We start from the raw sequence: 14,523 nt of genomic DNA, 5'->3' as shown, positions 1-14,523 counted from the left end.
CCTGGTCTCCACTGCCACAATTGTACTCTAGCTGCTGATGTTACAATCTCAATGCTTCCTGCATGTGTCTCTCAACAGAAGTGCTCTCTCCATGGGATCACTTATGCCTAAAACAAACCTTTAATTAGATTGACTTTTAGTTGCATAAATTCACAGTATTCTGCATTCTGTGCCCATGTCATTACATATTGATCACCTTGTGCACTTATATTGAATGTGTAGCATTCATGAGTTACATGGAGTTGAATTTCAAAGCATGCCTTCAAAATGTTTGTTCTTTTTCTGTTGTTCAGAGAGGTTTAGGATGGAATACATTGGAAATAGTATCTCCTCAATAGCAATTGGATGGGAGCTATTCTTAAATATTTTGGCTGGTTCAGCAAATCTGTCGCAAATTTGTAATTTATTAAATTTAATTTTATTTCAATCATGGGATGTGGGCACATTTCAAGCCCACCGACTCCCACAGCTACCTAGAATACACCTCCTCCCACCCACCTTCCTGCAAAAAATGCCATCCCCTATTCCCAATTCCTTCGTCTCTGCTGAATCTGCTCCCAGGATGAGGCATTCCACTCCCAAACATCTCAGATGTCCTCATTTTTTCAAGGACCACAACTTCCCCCAATCAGTGGTCGAGAATACCCTTGACCGTGTCTCCCGCATTTCCCAAAACCAATCCCTCACACCCAATCCCCGCAATAACAACCAAAACAGAATCCCCCATGTCCTTACATACCACCCTACCAACCTTCGGATCCAACGCATCATCCTCCGACACTTCCACTATCTGCAATCCGACCCCACCACCAAAGTCATTTTTCCCTCCCCACCCTTATCTGCTTTCTGGAGGGGCCACTATCTCCGTGACTCCCTTGTCTGCTTCACACTCCCCACCAGCCCCTCCACACCCGGCACTTTTCCCTGCAACTGCACGAAGTGCTACACATACCCCTACACCTCCCCCCTCACCCCCATCCCCAAGAAGACTTTCCACACAAAGCAGATGTTCACCTGCATATCTGCCAATGTGGTATACTGCATCCGCTGTACCTGTTGTGGCCTCCTCTACATTGGGGAAACCAAGCGGAGGCTTGGGGACCGCTTTGCAGAACACCTCCGCTCGGTTCGCACTAAACAACTGCACCTCCCAGTTGCGAACCATTTCAACTCCCTCTCTCATTCCTCAGATGGCATGTCCATCCTGCACCTCCTGCAGTGGCACAACGATGCCACCTGAAGGCTTCAGGAACAGCAACTCATATTCCACTTGGGAACCCTGCAACCCAGTGGTATCAATGTGGACTTCACAAGCTTCAAAATCTCCTCTCCCCTACCGCACCCCAAGACCAGCCCAGCTCATCCCGATCTCCCTAACCTGTCCTTCCTCCCACCTATCCCTTCCTCCCACCTCAAGCCCCACCCCATCTCCTGCCTACTAACCTCATCCCACCCCCTTGACATGTCCATCTTTCCTGGGCTGACCTTTCTCCTCCCTAACTCCCCACCTTGATCTGTCTGTCCCATCTCCACCTATCTTCTAATCCATCCATCTTCTATCCACCTCCCCCTCTCTCCCTATTTATTTTGGAAACCCCTTCCCCTGTCCATTTCTGAAGAAGGGTCTAGACTCAAAATGTCAACCTTCCTGCTCCTCTGATGTTGCTTGGCCTGCAGTGTTCATCCAGCTCTACACTTTGTTATCTCAGATTTTCCAGCATCTGCAGGTCCTACTATCTCTGGGTTACTTCACTTCCAGTTTTCTTTCACAGTTGAGTACGTATAGGGTCACACACATCGAGCTAGACCCTACACATACTTCACTGCAAAGGAAAACATCCAGGAAAGAAAATGCCATTATTTTGATAACTTGAGCAGAACTGAAAAGCTACTGAGATCTCTTCCAGGGGATAAAGTGGAGCAGAAAGTGAAAATTGACCGAAACATGTGTAGATGCTGGATATCACAGCGCAGTTGCCTAACAGCTGCATTGTACATGTGAGGATGGCACATGACCAACAAGTGTGACATGCCAGTAGATGTCCTGGAAGGAGTAGCTACCAGTAACTACAGCAAAGACAAATTTTAACCCAAATAACTTCAGAGCTGGATCAGGGTCATGGTGGTGGTGCTGAATTCATGATCCAACAATTCTTCAACAGAAACATAGAAATCTAAAAAGATAGACTGCATGGGAGAAAGCAAACAGGAAGCTGAGGATAAGGGGAATTTTGTGGATATACATTTGAGGACAGAATAAGGAATACAATCAGGAGTTCCGTTGTTTATATTTGATCTATGTTTTGCTGGAATGGGGCAAATTTTAAATAGTAACAAGAAACACTTTTGCGCTCTTTCACGTCAGCCTTAAATTTTGGAACAACTTTTTCTTTGATCTTTCATGCCATATAGTGTCAGCGACAAGTCCATATCTATTGTTCATCCTGAATTGGTCTAGACTGAGCTGTGGAGGCGATAAGAGATTAGCTTTCAATTCCAGATTTTATGATTTGAATTTAAATTTCAACTCAGTTTGCATGTTGGAATTTGATGTGTCCCCTAAGTATTAGCCTGGAATGCTGAATGATTAGTGGCATTATGACATTTCTCACTGCAAGATAACTCCAGTCTCCCGCCCCCAAAAGATAAACAGCCTGGACTCCCTCAAGAAACAAGTTAGGGAATTATTCCAAATGCAAATCAGAAATTAAGAGTATATCAAGGAGCCAAAGGTGTTTTGAACTAAAATTGCACCTCATTAGTGATATGTAAACTACCCTACCCACACTGACAACAATAATAACAGTTCAAAATAATAATCAAACATAAGAGAGCAATGCAGGAGGTTCCTTACAAGATCATCAGGATTAGATTTCTAGTGGAAAACAAATAAAAGAATTCAAATTCCTCTTTAACCTAGCTAGCAATTAAGCCATTGAAGCAGGAAAGGGCCAGAAAGGAAGTTAAAATGAGTCACAATGTTTGCCAAGTTGCCCAGTCAGAAGGAATGTCTGAAGGGGAGATAACAAAACAAGCAGACCCAAATGCAAGTGTCATACCATATTTGATTAGAGTAAGTTGTTTGCAACAGTACTCAAAACACCCCAAAGCATTTTTGCAAGCATTTACTTTGTCATAAATATGAACAGTCCTAAAGGACCACTGACTGGCTGCCTGCATTCACAGGCAATGCCAAGGAAGAACAGGTTAGGGAGGCGGGGACGAGCTGGGCTGGTTTTGGGATGCAGTTGGGGGAGGGGAGATTTTGAAGCTTGTGAAATCCACATTGATACCATTGGGCTGCAGGGTTCCCAAGCGGAATATGTGTTGCTGTTCCTGCAACCTTCAGGTGCCACAATGATGCCACCCGAAGGTTGCAGGAACAGCAACTCATATTCCGCTTGGGAACCCTGCAGCCCAATGTTATCAATGTGGATTTCACAAGCTTCAAAATCTCCCCTCCCCCCACTGCATCCCAAAACCAGCCCGGCTCATCCCCACCTCCCTTACCTGTTCTTCCCCTCACCTATCCCCTTCCCCCACCTCAAGCCACACCTCCATTTCCTACCTACTAACCTCATCCCGCCTCCTTGACCTGTCCGTCTTCCCTGGACTGACCTATCTCCTCCCTACCACCCCACCTATACTCTCCTCTCCATCTATCTTCTCTATCCATCTTCGGTCCGCCTCCCCCTCTCTCCCTATTTATTTCAGAATCCTCTCCCCATCACCCTTTTTTGATGAAGCTTCTAGGCCCGAAACATCAGCTTTTGTGCTCCTAAGATGCTACTTGGCCTGCTGTGTCCATCCAGCTGCACCCTTTGTTATCTCGGATTTTCCAGCATCTGCAGTTCCCATTATCTCTAATTGACATTGATTTCATTTAGTTTCTCAAGTATAGCTCAAACACATGGATCTGTTTCCCTTGCTTATGACGTCACTGCAAGCAGCTTGCATCCTTGTTATCCTTTACTAATTTGGCCATAAACAGCGCTGAAAACAGATATCAGTGAAACACCACCAAGACAAGTAAGTCATGTCCTGATTCCCCTGAGCCCGCCTACCATCTACAAGGCGCAGTCAGGACTGTGATGGAATACTCCCCATTTGCCTGCATGGACACAATTCCAATAACACTCATCAAACCTGACACCATTTAATGCAGATATTATATTTAAAAACATTTGTGGTTTCAGTGTGATATCATGGGTTTTACATGTGTTGCAGGAAACATCATGGATTTTGGTAACAATTTTCTGACATACTGATTTAGACTTCCTCATACAAGAAGAACTGCTAACAGTAGCATGTCTGAAAAACACATGTGATCTAGATTGTGACAAATACTTAACTTAGTAGACTGATGGGAATGGTGATATTCTTTTTATTTTGAAATATCTTCATGCTTCCTATGATCCAGATTTAGGGATAAAATTTCACCTCCTGTTTGGAAACTGGAGCTGGGTAGTTTCCAAGTTCCAGACTTGCTGTCAGTGTGAAACAACGACCAGCCTGGAACTTTTTCAAGCCACCCTCTTAATTCTCATGGATCCAGGCTCCCTGGCCAATTAAGCAGCTGGTGGTTTTCCCATGTATCTGTGCCCTTGTCCTTCTCAATGGAGGTTGTCATGGGTTGGAAGTGGTTGCCTGTGAAGCCATGTAAAGTTCATACAGGGACTTTTGTAGATGGGGTGCACACTGCTACTACTGAGCATCGAGTAGAGGAAGTGGGTGTTTGTGGATGTCGTGTTAATCAATGGGTTGCTTTGTCCTGGATGGTGTCAATTTTCATGAGTGTTGTGGGAATTGCATCCATGCAGGCAAGTGGGGAGTATTCCATCACAGTCCTGACTGTGTCTTGTAAATGGTAGGTGCATGCTCGGGTATCAAGACGTGAGTTACCCACCTTAGGATTTGCTTTGACTGCAATGACCATCAACCCGACTGGAATAAACATTCCATTCGCCTTTTTGATTACCCGTTGAACCTGTCTGCTAGCTACTGTGCACAAATATCCCCAAGTCCCTTTGTGTTACAGATTTCTGCTTCATTTGTCTATTTAAACAGTGTTCTGTCGTTCTGTTCTCCTTTCTAAAATGAAGAATTCTGCACTTTCCCATAGTATATTCCATTGCCAACTTTTTGTTCATTTATTGATCTATCTATACCTCTCCATAAATTGTAACAACAACAAAATTGCTGGAGACATTCTGCAGGACTGGCAGCATCTGTGAAGGAAAGAATAGAGTTAACGCTTCGAGTCTGGTGACCCTTCCTCAGATGAGTTCTGAGGAAGGATCACCAGACCCTAAATGTTAACTCTGTTTTTTCCTTCACAGATGCAGCCAGACCTGCTGATCCTCTCCAGCAATTTTGTTTATGTTCCTGATTTTCAGTATCCACAGTTCTTTCGGGTTTTTTTTCTCTCTATAAGCTGTTTGTATACCTCTCACAATCTGCCTTTCCACCTTCTTCAGTGATATCTGCATATTTGGTAACAACTCATTCCTCCAAGTCTTTAACATATAATATAAATAAATGCAGTACCCTGTGAAACCCGACTGGTAATGGGTCACCAACCTGAAAAAGACCCTTTACCTCCACTTACTGTTCCCTGTCCATTAGCCAATGTTCTACCTGTGCCAACATACTACCTCCAATACTGTGGGCCCTTATCTTACGACCAAACCTTTGGTGAGGTGCCTTGTTGATCATACTCTGATAGGCAAAATACAATATATCTGCAGGTTCCCTCTATGTACTCTGATTGAGACTTCCTCAAAAAACTCCAATAAGTTAGTCAGGCATGATTTCACTTTCATCATGCTGATTTGATTATTATATTCTAGATGTTCTACTTTACTTTCTTAATAATTCCAAAACGTTTCCAGCAACAGATGATAGGCAATTGAACTATAGTTACCAAGATAACAAAGTGTGGAACTGGATGAGCTCAACAGGCCAAGCAGCATCTTAGGAGCACAAAAGCTGACGTTTTGGGCCTAGACCCTTCATCAGAAAAGGGGGAGAGGGAGAGGGTTCTGAAATAAAAAGGGAGAGAGGGGAAGGGGAAGTTTCCTCTCCACCTATTTTCTCTTTTACCTATCTTCGATCTGCCTTCTCCTCACTCCCTATTTATTTCAGAACCCTTTCCCCATCCCCCTTTTCTGATGAAGGGTCTAGGCCCAAAACGTCAGCTTTTGTGCTCCCAAGATGCTGCTTGGCCTGTGTTCATCCAGCTCCACACTTTGCAGTTCCCGTTATCTCTGAACTATAGTTACCTGTTTTTTTGTGTCCCTCCCTTTTTGAAAAAGGGTATCATATTAGCAGTTTTCCAATTCTCTGGTACTTCTCCAGGATCCAATGATTGGTCTCAAAATTATGAGGAGCTAAGATAGGGTGGAAAGGTCAACTGCAAGAGGCTGCAGGTTCAAGGTAAGGCGGGGACAGTTTAGGAGAGAAGTGTGGGGAAAATTCTTCACACAATGAAGGTTGTGGAAGCAGGCACGTTAGCAGTGTTTAAGGCCTATCTTGATAGACACATTGGCAGAAGGCAAACAGAGGGAAACATTTCTTGCACGGGCAATAAGTTGTGGGTCTAAATAAGGATTTGGAATTTAGATCTACCTGTCCCCGCCCAATGCTAATTTTAGACAGGCTACAGAACCTTCAAGAAGGACATGAAGAGGGGGATAAAAGGTACAACCTGGAGCCCCAGCAGTTTTTTCTACTTGCACGTTCTTCAATGGTGTTTTCAGACAGACCACCTCATGAGACAAACCTAAGACCAGAGCCAACACTAGACAAGAGGCAAAGCCCAAATCAATGACATGCAGATCCTAAAAAATCAGCCAACCCTCAAGAGCTGAGTAACAGGGGCATTACCAGTCCTTTCAGACAAACAGTTCAATACATCAGCCGGGACCTGTGGATAGAGTATAGTGAACCTGTGGAAGCACGACAGAAGCAGAGTGTAGTTTTGAGACTGTTTACTTAGAGATTTAAAACTGTTTACTGAAGAGTCCTTTAAAGACATTGATAGGATTTTATGGAGTTTAATTAAAATACTGTTGTAGTATCTGTTAAATACTGTTCTTCCATGATGTAGGCTTCAATAAAGTTCTATTGGATCTTCTCAACTCTTAACCCCTTTTGTCTACTTCAGAAATACACTTCATTCATATAAAATCCTCATATACATAAATAGTCACTAAAGCAATTCAGTTCTGTCCATTCTTACCATATGAAGAACAAACAAGTGTTGGAATTTTACTTTCCCAACAGTTCTGACAAACCCAAAGGCATTTCTTACTTATGCAAGATAATATTTACATATATGTGAGGCACCAGGAGTGTCCAATAACTGAATGGGCCTCCATTGTACTTTGGCCGAAAGACCTTAGATGGTAGTCTTTTCCCAAAATGTCTTGGTGGCAACTACCCCAGGCTTTACTGCATCCTTCAGCACATAGCTCTGGAGCTTAAATTGTATCAGCCTGCAACACTCAGCCGAAGTTAATTCTTCACACTGGAAGACCAAAAAGCAACTTTAACTGAGTTGATGGTTCTCCATGCACAGTTGATGTCTGTCGCAGTGCGTGTTCGGAAGAACAGCCCCCAGAGCACGGGGACCTGCGTCATGGAACTGATCAGAACAAATCTCAATGAAAACCGCTGTATCTATCTCCTCATTTTGTATGCAAAGGTATATTCCAGCTGGAGATGTAAGACAATCTGCAGCTAACCCCTGCCCCTGCAGGTGCTTTGAAGTACAGAGTGTCGAAGCACTCATGTAGAATCTGACGGGTAGTGCCCTTCTCGCCACCAGACAAGCTATATCTTGGTGTTTGATGGTAAGTTCTGGTGATGAGGCTTTCCGTCAATTTGACTGTCTGCTTAGGGAACAACTCAACAGGATCAACCCTCTCCTTTTCCTACATGTTCTCAAGGATGCTACATGCTGACCCTTTTGACTAACTCACCATGAAAAGTGCCCGAGTTAAAATGGCTACTACAAACTTTTATCCACCTTTTCACTTTACAATAATTTCAGCATAATTCCTTGTTTAAGTTAAACACAGATATTTCTGGTTCAGGAGTCTCACTTTCGAACTGAATATTAAATTCTATCATGTTAAGATCACTACCTCCGAGGGGATCTTTTACTTAGAGGTAATTTACTAAACCTGCCTCATCATCCATTACCAGAACCAAGATAGCCTACTCCCTGGTTCACTCCATGACTTTGTGCTCTATGAAATAATCCCAAATGCACTCTATGAATTCATTGTTGCCCTTTCAAATTTGGTTTGAAAATAAATTTGTCACCACTAAATATTTCTTTTCTTAAATGTGCTCCTATTATGTGTTGATTTATAGTCTTTCTCATAGTGTGACAAGTATTCCACGGTCTGTACACTACTCCTATCAATGCCTTCTTTCCCTTGCTGTTTTCTTTTACTTCTAGATCAGAGTCCAGATCATCTCTCACAACTGTCCTCATTTCATTTATGTTATCAGTATTACACCACCATTCTTTTCCACCTCTCCTGCCTCTCCAAAAGGTCAAATATCCCTGAATGAAAATTATCCTTGCTCTGAATTGGCAGCCTTCCTGCCAGGCAGCTACTAATTGGCTGTTGAATGTTTAATTCACTCTGCTGAAATGACAGGAGTGGAAGTGGGCAGATCATTCATTGTCTATTTCTGTCTCCTTCATCCTGCTTAAAACTGTAAGATCAACATCATAAGTGAGGGCTCAGAAGAAGTTCTCCCTAACATTGTTTAAAATTGAAATGGAAAGGTGTTTGATTAGATGTAAAAGGAAAACTGTGAGATTAGAGGAATGATTAAATTCTTCATTGTAATTTCTATCATTCTATTAACATAAAGACAGCAAATAAGTCAAGGAATTCATACTCATCATGAACTGTGACAATTAAAATTGAAAACCCAGTTTCAAAAGGATTTCCAAGATTTCATAATACAGCGCATTCAACTTTTCCCCTGTTGACAACTAATTCATCAAAGTTGCAGCCCAATAACACCCAATACACTTTTGTCCTCTAAATTCAGAGTTTTAAATGCATTCTAGTTTGCTCCACATCATTACATAGAATAATGTTGTCATGTTTAAATATTGCAATAAAAGTTAATGATACAGAATGTTCGATTATCTATCTTGCAAAGTTACTTTACTATTCAAATGATATGTCTCCATTAAATGTTTTAGAAATACCCATCCACAAAGCGCAGGAGTATTTCCAACATGGCACTACCACTAAAATTGACACACTTATTTAATTCATGCTCAACCCACTCCCTCCTACTTCTGGCTCTTCTCTTTAAGATACTAGTGACTTCCATATGACTTCCTTTTCTCCATAATGATGAGCTACTTATTAATTGTGAAATCAGCCTCATGAGTTTCACCTTCCACCCCAACCTTCAGTTCACCTGGGCCATCTCCAGCACATCCCTCACCTTCCTGGACCTCTCAGTCTCCATCTCAGGCAACCAGCTTGTAACTGATGTCCATTTCAAGCCCACCAACTCCCACAGCTACCTAGAATACACCTCCTCCCACCCACCCTCCTGCAAAAATTCCATCCCCTATTCCCAATTCCTCCGCCTCCGCCGCATCTGCTCCCACGATGAGGCATTCCACTCCCGCACATCCCAGATGTCCAAGTTCTTTAAGGACCGCAACTTTCCCCCCACGGTGATCGAGAACGCCCTTGACCGCGTCTCCCGCATTTCCCGCGACACATCCCTCACACCCCGCCCCCGCCACAACCGCCCAAAGAGGATCCCCCTCGTTCTCACCCTACCAACCTCCGGATACAACGCATTATCCTCCGACACTTCCGCCATTTACAATCCGACCCCACCACCCAAGACATTTTTCCATCCCCTCCCCTGTCTGCTTTCCGGAGAGACCACTTTCTCCGTGACTCCCTTGTTCGCTCCACACTGCCCTCCAACCCCACCACACCCGGCACCTTCCCCTGCAACCGCAGGAAATGCTACACTTGTCCCCACACCTCCTCCCTCACCCCCATCCCAGGCCCCAAGATGACATTCCACATCAAGCAGAGGTTCACCTGCACATCTGCCAATGTGGTATACTGCATCCACTGTACCCGGTGCGGCTTCCTCTACATTGGGGAAACCAAGCGGAGGCTTGGGGACCGCTTTGCAGAACACCTCCGCTCAGTTCGCAAAAAACAACTGCACCTCCCAGTCGCAAACCATTTCCACTCCCCCTCCCATTCTCTTGATGACATGTCCATCATGGGCCTCCTGCACTGCCACAATGATGCCACCCGAAGGTTGCAGGAACAGCAACTCATATTCCGCCTGGGAACCCTGCAGCCATATGGTATCAATGTGGACTTCACCAGTTTCAAAATCTCCCCTTCCCCTACTGCATCCCTCAACCAGCCCAGTTCGTCCCCTCCCCCCACTGCACCACACAACCAGCCCAGCTCTTCCCCCCCACCCACTGCATCCCAAAACCAGTCCAACCTGTCTCTGCCTCCCTAACCGGTTCTTCCTCTCACCCATCCCTTCCTCCCACCCCAAGCCGCACCCCCCGCTACCTACTAACCTCATCCCACCTCCTTGACCTGTCCGTCTTCCCTGGACTGACCTATCCCCTCCCTACCTCCCCACCTACACTCTCTCCACCTATCTTCTTTACTCTCCATCTTCGGTCCGCCTCCCCCTCTCTCCCTATTTATTCCAGTTCCCTCCCCCCATCCCCCTCTCTGATGAAGGGTCTAGGCCCGAAACGTCAGCTTTTGTGCTCCTGAGATGCTGCTTGGCCTGCTGTGTTCATCCAGCCTCACATTTTATTATCTTGGAATCTCCAGCATCTGCAGTTCCCATTATCTCATGAGCTTTCCTGTTGTATTTGAATGGATTGGCCATTCCTTCAACTGCCTCACTTATCATGTACACTATAGTAAACAATTAATAGAAGGTGAAAATTGACACCTTTTTGTGTTGTCAATATTTGAAAATGGACAAGTTTTTATATTTTGTTGTATTTATCCACTTTCAACATTTCATCAAGATGAATATTACCCAAATCAAATGGGAGAGAAGTTAAAACAGGAACCTATGCCCAAATTCCAAATGTTAGCACTACAGCTCAACATAATATCTCTCAAGCATTTATGCTTTAGGTCAAAATTCAAAGCAGATCTCTCCTGACTCTACGTTGAATTACAACCTAGAACTCTTTTTTAAAATAAATATTACAGTACTTGAGGTTATTTAATTCTCCTTAGTTTCCAAGTCATCTTCTGAGGTGTGTTGGTTCTAGAGGATTCTGCCACTAGCATCAACCCAGGTGAATCCTCCAGCCCTAGCTCAAAAATTCAAATTTAAATATTACCAGGCTGAACATGCAGCTTACTCACATCCTTAAGTAGTAACTCCAAGTTGGAGACACTCTGTTTCTGATGGCACTCTACTTTTTATCCTGAGAGGCGATAGATTCTCTGTGTCTTCACCAAAGTGTTCCACACACAGACTGACACCCAAAATGACAGCCAAATAGATTGTGAAAACAACAGAGGTATGTTAGTAACAAAGGAATCTCTTTTGACCCATTTCCATGACAATGGGACAAACATAGCTATTTGGAGAAAAAGGAAGGTGGTGCTATCTTATGGGGATGTCCCCGATGCAAAATGGGCAGCCTCCAAATAGAGTATCACCTCCTTCACACATTTTTAAAATTTGTAAGAAACAAATAGCTTTCCACTCCCACATGCCTGCCCACACCAACTGTCAAATGACACGGGCAGCATAATGATTTACTGTGCTTTTAACAGGCATCTATATTGTAGGGGTAAGCCAGGAGTGGGGAAAATAGGTGGGCTGGGAACTCTTTAGCCTGTAAATGTCCTCTGACCAGAAATTCATCCAACAACAGCATGTAATATCCAGCCACATACATCTAAACAGGAACAAGTGGTAGTGGCAAAGCAAATAAGAAAAATCAAATCTTTCAGAAGATCAGGAGGAACACAGCAGGCCAAGCAGGATCAGAGGAGTGAGAAAGTTGATGTTTCAGGTTGGGACCCTTCTTCAGAAATAGAGTGGGGGAAGGATCTCAGAAATAAATAAAGCGGGGAGGTGCATGGCTGGGGAAGGTAGGTGGGATGGTGATAGGGGAGTGCAGGTGGCAGTGGTGGGGATTGGAGTGTGAGGTGGGAGGAGCAGATCGGTGGGAGAGAAGATGGACAGATTGTGTCAGATCAAGGAGCCAAGAACAAGAGACATTGGTGGTCATGGGACGAAGCCGGGGTGGGGAGATTTTGAAACTGAAAATCAACATTTAGGCCATTGGGTTGTAGGGTCCTGAGGCAGAATATGAGGTGCTGCTCCTCCAGTTTCCTGGTGGCATCATTGTGACTCTGGAGGAGGCCACATGTCACCCAGGGAGTGGGAGGGGGAGTTAAAACAGTTTGTGACTGGAAGGTATTGTTTGTCACGAATAAAGTGCAGATGCTCTACAAAGCAGTCTCCAAGCCTCCACTTGGTCTCACCGAAGTAGAGAAGGCCACATCGAGAGCAGCAGATGCAGTAGACCTCATTGATAGATGTACAGGTGATCCCCTGTCTAATGTCGAAGGCTTGTTTTGTGCCTTGAATGGAGGTGAGGCGGGAGGTATAGGGGCAGGTGTAGCACTTCCTGTGATTGCAGGGAAAGGTGCCGGGGTGATCGGTTTAGAGGGGAGTGTGGAGCAGACAAGGGAATCATGGAGAGAGTAGTCCCTACAAAAGGCAGAAAGGGATGGGGATCTCTGCCTCCCACTGCATGGGTGACAGAGCCATCCACGACCTCCTCCAGTGTCACAATTATGCCACCCATAAACTGGAGGAGCAGCACCTCACATTCTGTCTTGGAAGCCTATAGCTCATGGCCTAAACATGGATTTTTACCAGTTTGAAAATCTCCCCACCCCTGGCCTTGTCCCATGACCAACCCTCCCTCTCATCCCTGCCTCCTTGACCTGACCCAACCTATCCATCTTCACTCCCACCTATCTGCCCCACCCATACCAATGACCAACCCCCACCGGCACTCACCTATCACCATCCCACCCATCTTCCCCAGCCCCACCCGTCCTCTCTATTTATTTCACAACTTCCTTACCCCTCCCCACTTCAGAAGAAGGGTTCCAACTCAAAATGGCAACTTTCCTGTTTCACTGCCTGGCCTGCTGCGTTGCTCCAGCTCCACACTGTGTTGTCTCTGACTCCAGCATCTGCAGTTTTTGCAACCTCTGAATGAATTGCAAGTTTGTTTATGGAGTCTGTTAAGACTTCACCACACTGCTCTTCACCTCAAGGCACATATATGCTGGAAAGGTAAGGACAGAAGATATCTTTCCCTCAGTGACATTAATAAATCAAATGAGTTTATGAAACAATCCAAAATTATATGTAGCAACAATCCAATATAATCAAGATACCAAAGTGAACTTTGTTTTCCTTATTTCATATTTACTTAATTAACTGTATTTAATCTATTTGTCTGCCATGTTGAGGCATTTGTCCAGATAGCACCCAGTATTGATGTTATGTATTTGCAGCAACACCTCATCTCACATTTCTTACCGTGTTATGCCCATGCTAAAACAAGATTCAATTATGTAAGGTTGTGTGACACTTCAAATGTTAAAGTCACTCACTCTAAACATTAGGCTGGAGTAAAATACTGTGTTGACTTGATCCAGCAATGCATTTAGTGAACTGACATTCACAAGACTTTAACAAATAACAGAAATTCTTCTTCTGAGTCTTTTTTCAGTAAGTTATAAGCCCTAAGTGCAGAAACAAATATGGGTACCACGCAATTTCAGGATATTTGCACTCATAAATGTTAGCCCTAATGTATTACTCTAAATATACTGAAAGAAACTAGCTTTTAATATAAATGTTATTGGTTGGGATTTGCCAGTTAATCCTAAAACCAACATGACCCATTTTTATATGTGAATACCTGCTCTTTTTTAATTCCATGGGATTAACATTAAAAATGATTGAAATAGGAGATTTTTGTTTAATCTATGTATGGTAGATATCTATAACAGTAATATCAAGATAGGAAATTTTAGATTTGATTTTTACTGCACTTCCAATATTTTAATTGCTAGATCATGTAAGCATTCAATAAAATACAAATATTAATTAGAAAGCTTATTTTTGTGTTCCATGTTTTACTTCAATTGTCTAATTAATGCTATTTTATATCAGGAAATGAAAGAAATACCCTCAACTAATATTAGTCTTTCATGAAAAGATTTGAATATTTGAAACAAAATGTAAAAGCAGAACTCAAGCAATCTGCAATTATTGCAATTAAACAGATGAACAGAGAAAGCTGTTACAAAAGGCAAACATCATTTTTTCAGTCATAGGGGACCAGGTTGTCTATGTTTAAGCAGTAAGGCATATACAGCTTTTGATTTTCACATGAGACTAGTTCATATGTTTTCTTGTTCG

The 14,523-nt window shown here is 43.6% G+C and overlaps 1 protein-coding gene across 5 annotated transcripts in view; it reads right to left on the bottom strand.

The window, feature by feature from the left end:
• Nucleotides 1–14,523, bottom strand: part of zgc:110045 (uncharacterized protein LOC664755 homolog) — a 248,865-nt gene that overhangs the window by 116,433 nt on the left and 117,909 nt on the right. The gene's annotated exons all lie outside the window — the stretch shown is intronic.

The sequence above is a fragment of the Stegostoma tigrinum genome, chromosome 2 (genome assembly GCF_030684315.1).
Source record: "Stegostoma tigrinum isolate sSteTig4 chromosome 2, sSteTig4.hap1, whole genome shotgun sequence".
In the NCBI taxonomy this organism is placed as follows: Eukaryota; Metazoa; Chordata; class Chondrichthyes; order Orectolobiformes; family Stegostomatidae; genus Stegostoma; species Stegostoma tigrinum.
Note: the sequence above shows the minus strand (reverse complement) of the source record. Positions and strands in the feature narration are given on the sequence as shown.